The sequence below is a fragment of the Theropithecus gelada genome, chromosome 9, assembly GCF_003255815.1.
Source record: "Theropithecus gelada isolate Dixy chromosome 9, Tgel_1.0, whole genome shotgun sequence".
NCBI classification, from domain to species: Eukaryota; Metazoa; Chordata; class Mammalia; order Primates; family Cercopithecidae; genus Theropithecus; species Theropithecus gelada.
In genome coordinates, this window is record NC_037677.1 from 94,685,774 (window position 1) to 94,698,498 (window position 12,725).

The 12,725-nt window shown below is 37.4% G+C and overlaps 1 protein-coding gene across 4 annotated transcripts in view; it reads left to right on the forward strand.

The window, feature by feature from the left end:
* Positions 1 to 12,725, forward strand: part of R3HCC1L (R3H domain and coiled-coil containing 1 like) — a 105,407-nt gene that overhangs the window by 12,096 nt on the left and 80,586 nt on the right. Inside the window, exon 2 of one of the 4 annotated variants that reach the window (XM_025397955.1) lies at positions 8,436 to 8,497. The exons of the other annotated variants lie outside the window; for them this stretch is intronic. The gene's annotated coding sequence lies outside the window, so the exon portion shown is untranslated. The remainder of the gene's footprint in view (positions 1 to 8,435; positions 8,498 to 12,725) is intronic. 4 annotated transcript variants of the gene reach the window in all.

The following is a 12,725-nucleotide window of genomic DNA, read 5'->3' on the forward strand; positions in this document are numbered from 1 at the left end:
CCTCTTTTTATCTTCCCCATCCACACTCCTTCTTGGCTTCTGGTACCCACCAGTCTACATTCTGTCTTCAAGACATGTGCTTTTCAGATCCCGTGTGTAAGTGAGAACACATGATATTTGTCTTTCTGAACTTGGCTTGTTTTACTTAACATAATGACCTCCAGTTCCATTTATGTTGCTGCAAATGACAGGATATCGTCCTTTAAAACATTTTTTGTTTTATTTTTAAATTATTTTTATCGGGGGCAACCTTCTGAGCCAGAATAGGTTCAGAGAGACTCCCAATTTCATTCTTCTTCATGGCTGAATAATACTCTACTGCGTATATGTACCATTTTTTCTTCCTGCGTTTATCCATTGAGGGGCACTTAGGTTGATTTCATATTTTGGGTATTGTGAATAGTGCTGCAAAAAAATAACATGGAAGTGCAGATGTCTCTTTAATATATCGATTGCCTTTCTTTTGAATATATATCCAGTAGTGGAATTGCTGGATCATATGATGATTCTATTTTTCATTTTTTGAGGAACCTCCATACTGTTCCCCCATAGTAGCTGTATTAATTTACATTCCTTCCAACAGTGTAGGAGAGGTCCCCTTTCTCCATATCCTCACCAACATCTGTTATGCCCTGCCTTTTTTATAAAAGCCATTTTAACTGGTGTGAGATTAACATCTCATTGTGGTTTTGATTTGTATTTCTCTGATGAATAGTGATGTTGGACATTTTTTTCATGTACCTGTTGGCCATTTGAATGTCATCTTTTGAAACGTCTATTCAGATCGTTTGCCTGTTTTTAAATCAATCTGATTTATTTGTTCTTTTGCTGTTGAGTTGTTTGAACTCCTTATATATTCTCGTTATTAATCCTTTGCCAGATGGATAGTTTGCAAATATTTTCTCCATTCTGTGGGTTATCTCTTTACTTTGATTGTTTCCTTTGCTGTGCAGAAACTTTTTAGCTTGATTTAGTTCCATTTGTCTATTTTGCCTGGGTTGCATGTGCTTTTGAGGTCTTACACAAAAAATCTTTGCCTAGATCGGTGTCCTGGAGCAACTCATCAATGTTTTCTTCTAACAATTTGATGGTTTCAGGCCTTACATTTAAGTCTTTAATCCGTTTTGATTTGATTTTTGTATTCAGTGAAACATAGGTCCTAGTTTCATTATTCTCAATATAGTTACCCAGTTTTTCCAGCACCATTTGTTGAAGAGACTGTGTTCTTTACCCATTTTATGTTCTTGGTGCCTTTGTCAAAAATAAATTGGCTTTAAAAGTATGGATTTATATTTGGATTCTCTATTTTGTCCCATTGATCTGTGTGTCTGTTTTAATTTTAATACCATATTGATGTGGTTACCAGAGTTTTGTAGTATAATTTGAAGCCAGATAGTGTGATACCTCCAGTTTTCTTCTTTTTGCTCAGGATTGCTTTGGCTATTCAGGTTCTTTTGTGATTCTGTATAATTTTTGTATTTGTTCTTCTGTTTCTATGAAGAATATCGTTGGTATTTTGATAGAGATTGCATTGAATCTGTACATTCTTTGGGTAGTATTGTGATTTTAACTGTGTTAATACCTCTAATTCGTGAGCATGGAATATCTTTCCATTTTTGGTATCGACTTCAGTTTCTTTCATCAGTGTTTTATAATGTTTCTTGTATAGATCTGTCACTTCTTGGGTAAACTGATTCTTTGTAGCTGTCGTAAATGGGATTGCTTCCTTGAATTCTCTTTCAGATTGTTTGCTATTGGCATATATAAATCTACTGATTTTTGTATGTTGATTTTTGTGTCCTACAACTTTACTGAATTTATCAGTTCTAAGAATTTTTTGGTGGAATCTTTAGATTTTTCTATATATAAATCATTTTGTCTGCAAAAAGGGGCAATTTGACTTCCTTTCCAATTTGGTGCCCTTTGTTTCTTTCTCTTGCCTTATTGCTCTGGCCAGAACTTCCAGCATTATGTTGAATAAAAGTGGTAAATGTGGGCATCCTTGTCTTGTTCCAGATTTTAGAGGAAAGGCTTTCAATTTTTCCCTGTTCAGTGTGATATTAGCTGTGGATTTGTCATATATAGCCTTTATTATTGGTATATTCCTTCTATACCCAATGTGCTGAGGGTTTTTATCATAAAGGGATATTAGATTTTATTGAATACTTATTCAGCATCTGTTAAAGTGATCATAGGGTTTTTCGTTCTTGGTTCTGTTAATGTGTCATGTTTATTGATTTGCACATGTTGAACTATCTTTGCCTCCCTGGGATGAATCCCACTTGCTCATGGGGAATTATCTTTTTAGTGTGCCGTTGAATTTGGTCTTCTAGTATTTTTGCGTCTATGTTCATTAGTGATACTGGCCCATAGTTTTCTTTTTTTGTTGTGTCCTTGACTGGTTTTGGAATCAGGGTAATGCTGGCCTTGTAGAATGAGTTGGGAAGTATTCCCTCTCCTTCAATTTTTTGGAAGATTATGAGCAGAATTGGTATTCTTTGAATGTCTGGTAGAATTCACCAGTGAATCCATCAGGTCCTGGGCTTTTCTTTAATGGGAGACTTTTTATTACAGCTTCAATCTGGCTATTCCTTATTGGTTTGTTGAGTTTTTCTATTTCTTCATGGTTCAGTCTTGATGGGTTGTATGTGTCCAGGAATTTGTCCAGGAATCTGTCCATTTTTTCCAGGTTTTCCAATTTGTTGGCATATAGATGTTAAAATAGTCTCTAATGATTCTTTGTGTTTATGGTCTCACTTGTTTTGTCTCCTTTTTCATTTCTGATTTTATTTGGGTCTTCACTTTTTTCTTAGTTTAGCTGAAGTTTTGTCGATTTTGTTTCTCTTTTCAAAAAAACAACTTTTTATTTCGTTGATTTTCTGTAGTCTAAATTCTATTTCTTTCTGCTCTGATCTTTATTATTTCTTTCCTTTTACTAATTTTGGTATATTTAGGTTTGTTCTTTTTTAGTTCCTTGAGGCACGTTATTAGATTATTTGAAGTCTTTCTGCTTTTTTGATGTAGGCATTTATTGCTATAACTTCCCTCTTACTGCTGCTTTTGCTTTATTCTATAGATTGTAGTGTGTTATATTTTCATTTTTGTTGTTTCAAGAAATTTTTAAATTTCCTTGTAATTTCTTCATTGATCATTCAGGTGTTACTTAATTTCCATGTGTTGGTGTTTCCTGAACTTCCTCTTGTTACTGATTTTTAGTTTTGTTCCATTGTAGTCAGTTTTTGTTTCATTGTAGTTTTGTTTCATTGTAGTTCACATGCTTTCTGCTTTTTTGAATTTGTTCAGACTTGTTTTGTGGCCTAAGATATAGTCTGTTCTGCAGAACGTTCCATGTCCGGATGAAAAGCGTGTGTATTCTGTGCACTTGGATGTTCTAGAAATGTCAGGCTGATTTGTTCTAGTGTATAGTTTAACTCTGATGTTTCTTTGTTGATTTTTTTGTCTGGATGATCTGTCGTTTACTGAGAGTGGAGTGTTGAAGTCCCCTACTGTTACTGTATTGCAGTCTGCCTCTCCTTTAAGATCTATTAACATTTGCATTTTATACTTGGCAACGCTCGTCTTTTTTCTCCTTTAATTGTGTATCTTCAAATAGCCTCTCAAGTTCACTGATTCTTTCCTTTGTGTGATCTTTCTGCTGTTGAGAGCCTCTAATGACTTTTTCAGTTCACAAATGTATTTCTGAGTTCCAAGATTTGATTTCTTGTACTATTTCAATCTCTTTGTTAAATTTCTCCAATCAATTTCTGAATTGCTTTTCTGTGTTATCTTGGTGATCGCCAAATTCCCTTAAAATGGCTATTTTGAATTCTTGGTTAGAGGGTTCCCAAATTGCTGTCTTGCTAGGGTCAGTTACTGGTTCCTTGATTTGCTGTTCGAAGAGGCCTTGGTTCCCTGTTTGCTGTTGTTTCTTGTGGATGTACATCTGTATCTTTACATTGAAGGATAGTTCTTTGTTCCAGTCTTTTCTTTCTGCCTTGTTTTCTGTTTTGCAAGCTCCCCTGTTTGGATCTACTTGTTTTGGTTTTTATTATGTGTTTGCTTAGTGATTCTTTATAATATACCTCTTGATTTTCTTTTTCTTTTCTTTTTTTTTTTCCTGCTAGATTGCTGCCTCTTTTTCGGCACCAGCTGGCACCTCAAGCCCAGGTTTGCCTCGGTTCTAGTAACTAGTCAGTATGCTGCCCCTCCTGCATGGGGGCATCCCACAGGAGATATTCCAGTAGTGTGGGAAGACTGGCTATGGGTTCATGCCCAGGTGACTTGTGGAATGAACCTCCTACAGTGTGGTGCTGCTGAACAGCTGTTTTGATTTGGAGTCACAGAGCAGAGTTTCTAGGGCTGGGAATAGTAGTCCTCCCTCCCCTCTTTGTCTCTGGCTGTCCTCAGGGATACTTCTTCCTTTACATACTCCCAACACTTCCTGTAATTTGAGGCAGGGACAGGTCTCCTGCCAGAGATCCTAAGATGGTGGGAAGCTGGTTGTCCACCTGATTCTCTTTTTCCAGTATAGTGATTGTGAGTCGTGGGGGAAGTTTTCTGCATTATTGGTGTTGAGCTGGTTGGGGAAAAGGGCATCATGGTTATGGAAGTTCGGTTTTTGTTTCCTGCTTAGGTTTTCTCACTTCTCCATGGCCCTGAAACTGTCTCCTCCTCATTTTGAATTCTGGGACATTGCTGGTGATAATCTCAGCACTTTGTTTTTGGTTTTCTGTGGGGCAGTTGAATGAAGCCAGCTTGCTTCTATGCTGCCATTTTGGAACTGGAAGAATATGTGATAGTACTTTGGAAGAAGGTCTAGTGTGTGCTAGTTAAGAGGATGGGTTCTGGGGACCTAGGTTTGAATGATCTCTTTAGTACATTGTGTCTTGAGCAATTTATTTAATTTGTCTGGGCCTCATTTCCTCATTTGTATAATGGAGATGGTGATAAAACTTTACTTTGTAGGATTGTTGTGAGGATTGGCTCTGAGAACAATGACTGGCAAATACTAGGAGCTCAGTAAATATTAGCTATTTATTACCACCACAACTACTATTATTGTTTCTACCACCACTTTGTCTGTTTATCTATTTTGTTTTAAAAATTAGTTATATTCCTATATAATTATGTCGCATACTAGTGGAATGATAGGCAGCTGAATATAAAATTGGAGCTCAATAGATGAGACATAGAGATGTTTTTTTAAGAATGTTTGGCCTAAACCTTAGAGAAGAGCAGAAAAGACTAAGGATGAAGAATTAGGGAATACCCATAGTAAGGGTGCAGGAGGCAGAAAAGGAGCCAGTAAAAGAGTAGAGAGAGATTGTTTAGAGAAAGAAGGAAGGCCGGGCGCGGTGGCTCAAGCCTGTAATCCCAGCACTTTGGGAGGCCGAGACGGGTGGATCACGAGGTCAGGAGATCGAGACCATCCTGGCTAACACGGTGAAACCCCTTCTCTACTAAAAAATACAAAAAACTAGCCGGGTGAGGTGGCGGGCGCCTGTAGTCCCAGCTACACAGGAGGCTGAGGCAGGAGAATGGCGTGAACCCGGGAGGCGGAGCTTGCAGTGAGCTGAGATCCGGCCACTGCACTCCAGCCCTCCAGCCCGGGCAACAGAGCGAGACTCCGTCTCAAAAAAAAAAAAAAAAAAAAAAAAGAGAAGGAAAATAAGGCACATATATTCGTCGTGTAGAGGTTATATGAATTGGAATTAGATTTCGTTGCAACCAAGTACCAGAGACTTAAATGTGATAGAAGTTCATGTCTGTCGAGTTGGAAATTCCAGAAGTAGTCAGTTTAGGACTCATGTGGTTTGCCATGGTGTCACATTTCCCCACTGTGCTTGGATTCTGTTATTTTCCAAAGACACTTTATGGTCTAAGGGAGCTACTAACTTCAGCTATTTCACCTACATTGCAGTCATCAGAAGGAGAAAGAGAAGAACACATCTCACTTCCTTTAAGGATACTTCCTGGAAGTTATAAATTACAGGTTGAGTATCCCTTATCCAATATGCTTAGATCCAGAGAATGGTTTCACATTGTTTTCACATTTTGGAATGTTTGCATTACTCTGTGGATATCAAGCAGACCTTGTCGATACTTTCAACCATATCGTTATACTACAGAGCAGAGAATAAGCAAAAAAAAAAAAAAAAAAAAAAAAAGAGCATAGTGAGTAATAGTAATGCAGTACATCTTGGCCCCATGTGAGGCATTGTGGGGAGCCTACAGTTGGTGTATCTGGCATATACACATGTCGTTTTATTACCCATTGTGGGCATGCTTGTGAAGAGGAATCCGGGTGTGTGCAGATATATATTGCAGCTGATGGGGGCTGGGAGGGTCTTTCTTTCCTTGGGGACACTGAATAAACTATGTGTTGGGTGCCTGCATTGTGACTGCAAACTGTCACATGAGATCAGGAGTGGAATTTTTCACTTGTGGCATCATTTTGACACTCAGAACATTTTAGATTTTGTAGCATTATAGATTTTTGGATTAGGGAGTTCCATGTATACTACTTTTGCTCATATTCCATTGGTCAAACTTAGTCACATGGCCACACCTTGCTGCTGGAGAGGCTGGGAAATGTAGACTTTATTTTGAATGGTCAGTGCCTGGCCATTCAAATAAAGAGCAGGAACAGTGAGAATAATCCCAGTGTAGCTAGATGAAGAATACAGGGTAGATAACAGTTAATTGTCTTTAGGACAGTTTAATTCATTATTGGTTATTCTTGATAGAGTTTTTATAATTACTGAACTATAAGTACAAATTCATTCTTGTCAAATTGCATCAACAGTATGTTGTTTTTAGGGTGTAATCTGTTCATGAATCCTTGCTTAATTAGGATTATCAGTTTCTCATAAAAAATCTGTATGTATACATATGTATGTGTTTATGTGCATGTGTGTGTACACATCCCCCCATTTAACATTAGTGTTGGCCAAAATTATTTCATATGACAACAGTGTGAAGTAAAATTGATAGTAAATAAGCTGCTGATAACCCTCTTCTGTTGTTTTTTTTTTTTTTTTTTTTTTTTTTTTTTTTTTTTTTTTTTTTTTTGAGACGAAGTCTGGCTCTGTCGCCCAGGCTGGAGTGCAGTGGCCGGATCTCAGCTCACTGCAAGCTCCGCCTCCTGGGTTCACGCCATTCTCCCGCCTCAGCCTCCCGAGTAGCTGGGACTACAGGCGCCCGCCACCTCGCCCGGCTAATTTTTTGTATTTTTTAGTAGAGACGGGGTTTCACCGTGTTAGCCAGCATGGTCTTGATCTCCTGACCTCGTGATCCGCCCATCTCGGCCTCCCAAAGTGCTGGGATTACAGGCTTGAGCCACCGCGCCCGGCCTGTTGTTTTAAGCCTGTAATTTTACCCAGTATTCTATTTGGTAAATACTCTCCAATTTGGTTGTTTTTTTGGCCAATGTTTTTAATCTGTCTCTGTCCTTTTATATTACTACTCTGTCTCACTGCTGTTAATTATACTTCCTGAAATAGATAAATGAACAAATTTAATTAAATGTGTTATTTGCACTGTCTCCTATCATTAATGAATTTGTAAGTAAGGTCAGACCTATAATCTTTCTAGTATTACAATCCGTGAATCTTCACTGTCTACTCAATTGGTAATTATTTGCTAAATTTTTTTTTTTTATTTTTAAAGCTTCTATATTTTGTGTGTTTATGCTGTTTCAGTATTAGAAATATAAAGATCTTCTAACAAAAAGGAAACTTCTTCTGTAGGATATTCTGTCCCTTTCGGTTGAAAATGTTTTCTTTAGACATGTTTTTGAATGATGAACAATTAAGTTTATATGGTGCTATTTGGGTTTTCAAGAAAAAAAATTAAAAATAATTTAAAATATTTTCTCAATAGATGTAGAATTTAAAATAGACATGTTTTAAAAAGTGCAATAGTGAAAAAAGGTTTTATAACAAAATATAGTGAGTAGTTTTTGTCCCACCGCTTCCCATTCTCTCTAGTCCTCTCCCTAGAGGATACAGGGTAGATAACAGTTAATTTTTTTTATTAACTGTTAATAATTTAACAGTTAATAAGCTATTTCTTCTTAAGCTATTTCTTCTGGCATCAACCTATCTCTGTATTTAAAAGTAATGTATGTACAATGCTATCTTTTGATTTACCAGTTTTTTTCATTATATATGGAGTTTCTATAATGGTAGAGAAAGTTTTAGTGTTACTAAATACCATCTCCACTACTGCTTCTCCCTAGCTTCTTAATTTGGTTCTATTAAAATATTTGGTTAAGTCTAATAATGTTATGTTTACATTACTATGCCTGTGCAAATTTTACTTGCTGATAGTGTCTTAAATAGCCCCTTGGTGCAGTTTTCCACAAGGTCAATCACACTAATCTGTCAGTTAGAATTTTTTTTTTTTTTTTTAATTCTTGGAAATTTCTCTTCTAGAGACTTGCAGTGTCCTACTATTGAAGCCTACTCTCTCGACCTGCTGCATTGCTCTTTTCCTAGTATGATTTCCCCTTGTTGTTACCCTTAGATTTTTCTCTGCTGGGTTTGATTCTCCAAATGTTGTTAGAACTCCTATCTTCTTTAGGCTTCATTTACCTCTTGCTTAGGTGGAGCACATCCTCTAGTAGTTGTGTTGGATTCAAAAGATGATACCATGCCAGACAGCATGAGGATGACAGCCTTCAGCATGCCTACCCTCTCACATAGCTTCAATCTGGATTGGTTGCTTTCTGCTGCTGGTGCACAGTTGTCATCCTAGAGTCCCATTCACTAGTATTCCTTCACTTCTCTCTTGTGTTGGATGTCTTGTTTTCTGTATCTTATCTCTTCTTTCCTTTGGTTTGTTTCCTTGTTTGTTGTCAAAGGATGATGAGATCATCACTATCTAAAATATCTAATCAGGCACAATGTCCCAGAACAAAGCAGATTGCTAGTTTTATATAGTATTTTGGGGGAGTGTGGTGCTCAGGGATTAGAATATTTTAAGAGGCAGCAGAAGCAGATTAACATAATCTATAGACAAATGGTTACTTGGGTGAGACCATTGTCGATTGGTTGAGACCATTGTCGATTGGTTGGCATTTGGGTATTTTATTGTAGTGACTTTCTCCCTAACTTTAAATTGGCTGACTTTCAGAAGTAAGGGGCTAAGCTAACACTGATTAGTTTGTAAAAGAAAAGTAAGTTGTTTTTACAATGGAATGGGTATAAGTAGTCCTTGGCAACTTTTTACTATAGTTACGAACAATCAATCTTTCCTAAATTTGTAAGAACTTTAAAATTCTCAATCTTCTAGTAACTTTCTAGGAAAGCGTACATGGTAGGTAATTTTTTAGCCTTTCCATGTCTGAAAATATTTTTGGTTTCTGTTTTCACATTTGATTAATACAGTTTGGGTGAGTGTAAAATTCTAGATTGGAAATATTTTTTTCGGAATTTTGAAGGCATAGTTTCTTTTTTCTCCTCATCCTTTATTGCTTTTGAGAAGTCTTAAGCCAGTGTGGACTCTCTTCTTTCGTTTGGATCTTTTCACTGGAAACTTGTTAGACCTCTGCTTTGTCCCCAGTGTTCTGAAGTTTCGCAATGATGTGCTTTGGTGTGGGTCTGTGTTTATTTTTATCTACTGTCCTGGGTGTTTGTGGGTACCTTTCAATGTAGAACAGTTGGCATTTTTCTGGGACCTGGTGTATGGAATGGGGGTGGGGCAGTAGATTTTAGGTTCAATATGCTTACTTAATCACCCCGTTTTAAAGACCTCTGCACTTCCAGTCAGCCCTTGATCTACAGATGGTCTATTCTAGATTTTAGAGATAATCCCAAACTTTTTTTCACAGAGGAGGAGGGGATCTCAGGATCGCTCTTTTCACCCAGTGCCCTCCCTGCCTCTCACTTCCAGTTCCAGAGTTGGTATGGCCAGTCCCTGACTCTCATGAGGCTTTCTGACTGTGAATTGGGTTGAGTGGCAACTTTCTCTACTGCTGGTTTGGATTTTGGCTTTTTAAGTTCTGCTACGCATTGAGCATTCATCAATACATAACTTCCAAAGTTTTGTTACTTTTTTTTCTCCGCTGTCTATCCTTGTGGATTTATGTTTTAAGACAAAACAAATTGACTTATTTCAGTAGAATTTTTGGAGAGAAGCAAAATTATATGCATATGTGCATTCCATTCTCTTAACAGAAAAACAGCTATAAGACTAACTGCAATATTCTTTTTTTTTTTTTTTTTTTTGAGACGGAGTCTTGCTCTGTCGCTCAGGCTGGAGTACAGTGGCGCGATCTTGGCTCACTGCAAGCTCCGCCTCCTGAGTTCATGCTATTCTCCTGCCTCAGCCTCCGGAGTAGCTGGGATTACAGGTGTGCACCACCACACCCGGCTAATTTTTTGTATTTTTAGTAGAGATGAGGTTTCACCGTGTTAGCCAGGATGGTCTTGATCTCCTGACCTCATGATCTGCCCGCCTCAGCCTCCCAAAGTGCTGGGATTACAGGTGTGAGCCACCACTCCCGGCCCTAACTGCAATATTCTTCTGTGAAATAATATTACAGTAGCATTACATGATTATTATATTTCTGATATGTGAAAGGTAGAGTAACAGAATATGTTGCTCAAATGCAGTAACACTAAACATAGGTCTGCAGAGAGGGCACTGCTACAGAGAATAGTCATACCTTCCTTGATTGTGAGCTATTCCTTTAATTTCTAAAAATCATCATTGGAAAACCCACAAAAATGTTACATCTGTATTATAGGAAAACTAGAATACAGTGATAAACCTGAAGAATAAAATAAGAGTCACTTTAATTACACTACCCAGAGCTGCCCACTATTAACAGATTAGTGTATATATTTTTCTAGTCTTTGTTTATGCATTTGCCTATGTATTTGTGGACATATGTTTAAATGGGGCATACTATATGTATTATTTTGTTCCTTCCCCCATTTTTTCCAACCATGAAAGTATATGGCTCTTGAGTCTAGAATTTTTTTGCACAGAATCCTAGAGATTATATTCTCATTAACAACATCTAACTCCCATTTGCTTGATTGTACATTATGTGCCAAGCACTGTGCTGACTGACATCTTTGTTTTTCTGTTTAATTTATGTTGACATTATTTCAGACCAGAAAAATTCCAAGAGTGGTATAGAGAGTTCACCCAAATACCCCAAATGTTAACATTTTACTACATTCCCTTTCTTATTTCTCTCTCGTGAGAGTAAAATGTAGACCTTACTCCCTTTTATACCTAAATAGTTAAGTGTGCACTTTCTAAAAAACAAGGACATTCTTTTATATAAGCCACAGTATAGTTGTCAAAATCAGGAAATTAACATTGATTTAATGTTAATTATGTAACCTACAGACTTATTCAGATTTTACCCATTGGCCCATTGTACTTTATAGCAAAAGAAAATTCCAGGTCATGAGAGTGCATTTAGTTGTCATATCTCTAGTTTCCTTTAATCTGGTGCAGTTTCTGTTTTTTTCATGATACTGACTTTTTTTTTTTTTTTTTTTTGGAGATAGCGTCTTACTGTTGCCCAGGCTGGAATGCAGTGGTGTGATCATGGCTCCCTGTAGCCTTGAACTCCTGGACTCAAGCAATCCTCCTGCCTCAGCCTCCTGAGTAGCTGGCACTACAGGTGCCCACCACCACACCTGGTTAATTTTTTATTTTTTGTAGAGACAGATTCTCCCTGTGTTGCCCAGGCTGGTCTTGAACTCCTGGGCTCAAGTGATCCTCTTGCCTGGGCCTTCCAAAAAGTGTTGGGATTACAAGTGTGAGCCACTGCATCCAGCCGACATTGATATTTCTGAAGAGTGCAAGACAGTTATTTTGTAGAACATGTACAGTTTGGGTTCATCTGATGTTTTCTCATGATTGGATTAAGGTTATTCATTTTTGGCAGGAGTACCACAAAGTATCGTTATGCTTTTGCATTGTATCAGGAGGCACAAGATGTTCAAATACTGGTAATATGATTTTGGATCACTTGATTGTTACTGTTTTTTCTTTTGTAATTTTTTTGTGGTAAAATACACATCATTTATTTTTATGTTTTGACAATTTTTAAGTGTATAGCTTAGTGGCATTACATTCTCTTTGTAATTCACATTCACAGTACCTTTAAATAATTTTAAAGTATTTTGTGAAAAAATACATACTTGGTAAATATCTTGTCACTATTTGAACTTTCACTCACTAATTTTAGTATCCATTTGTTGTAAACATCTTGTTACTCCTTGAACTTTTGCTCACTAATTTTAGTATCCGTTGGTGATTTCTGCCTAATTTTCATAATGGTTCTTGAGTGGTGATATTCTAATTCCATTATTCCTTCTACGCTTATTTATAATAGTACTTTATTTTGACACTGTCCCTGACGTGCCCAGTGGGAGCCCCTTCAGTTCTTTTGACACACCCTGTCATTCTTGGAGCACGTATTCTAGGCTCATCTTGCACTTTCCCAGCCCCAGCCTTGGAATAAGGAATTTCTTCTCGAAGCCCTGATTCCTTTTAATAATGACTTTAAAAGCCACAGTCTGGACTCTAGATGTCCTGGTTGCGATTGTTATTGCTTCTAGGCCTTCTCAGCTGACATCTAGGAAATAGGTATGTGTGAGAGGAGACAGTGTGTGTGTTTGTGTGTATGTGTGCACACACTAGTGTATCTTTATTAAAAGCAGTGAGTTTATACAGGTACCTCAGATTCTGACCCAACA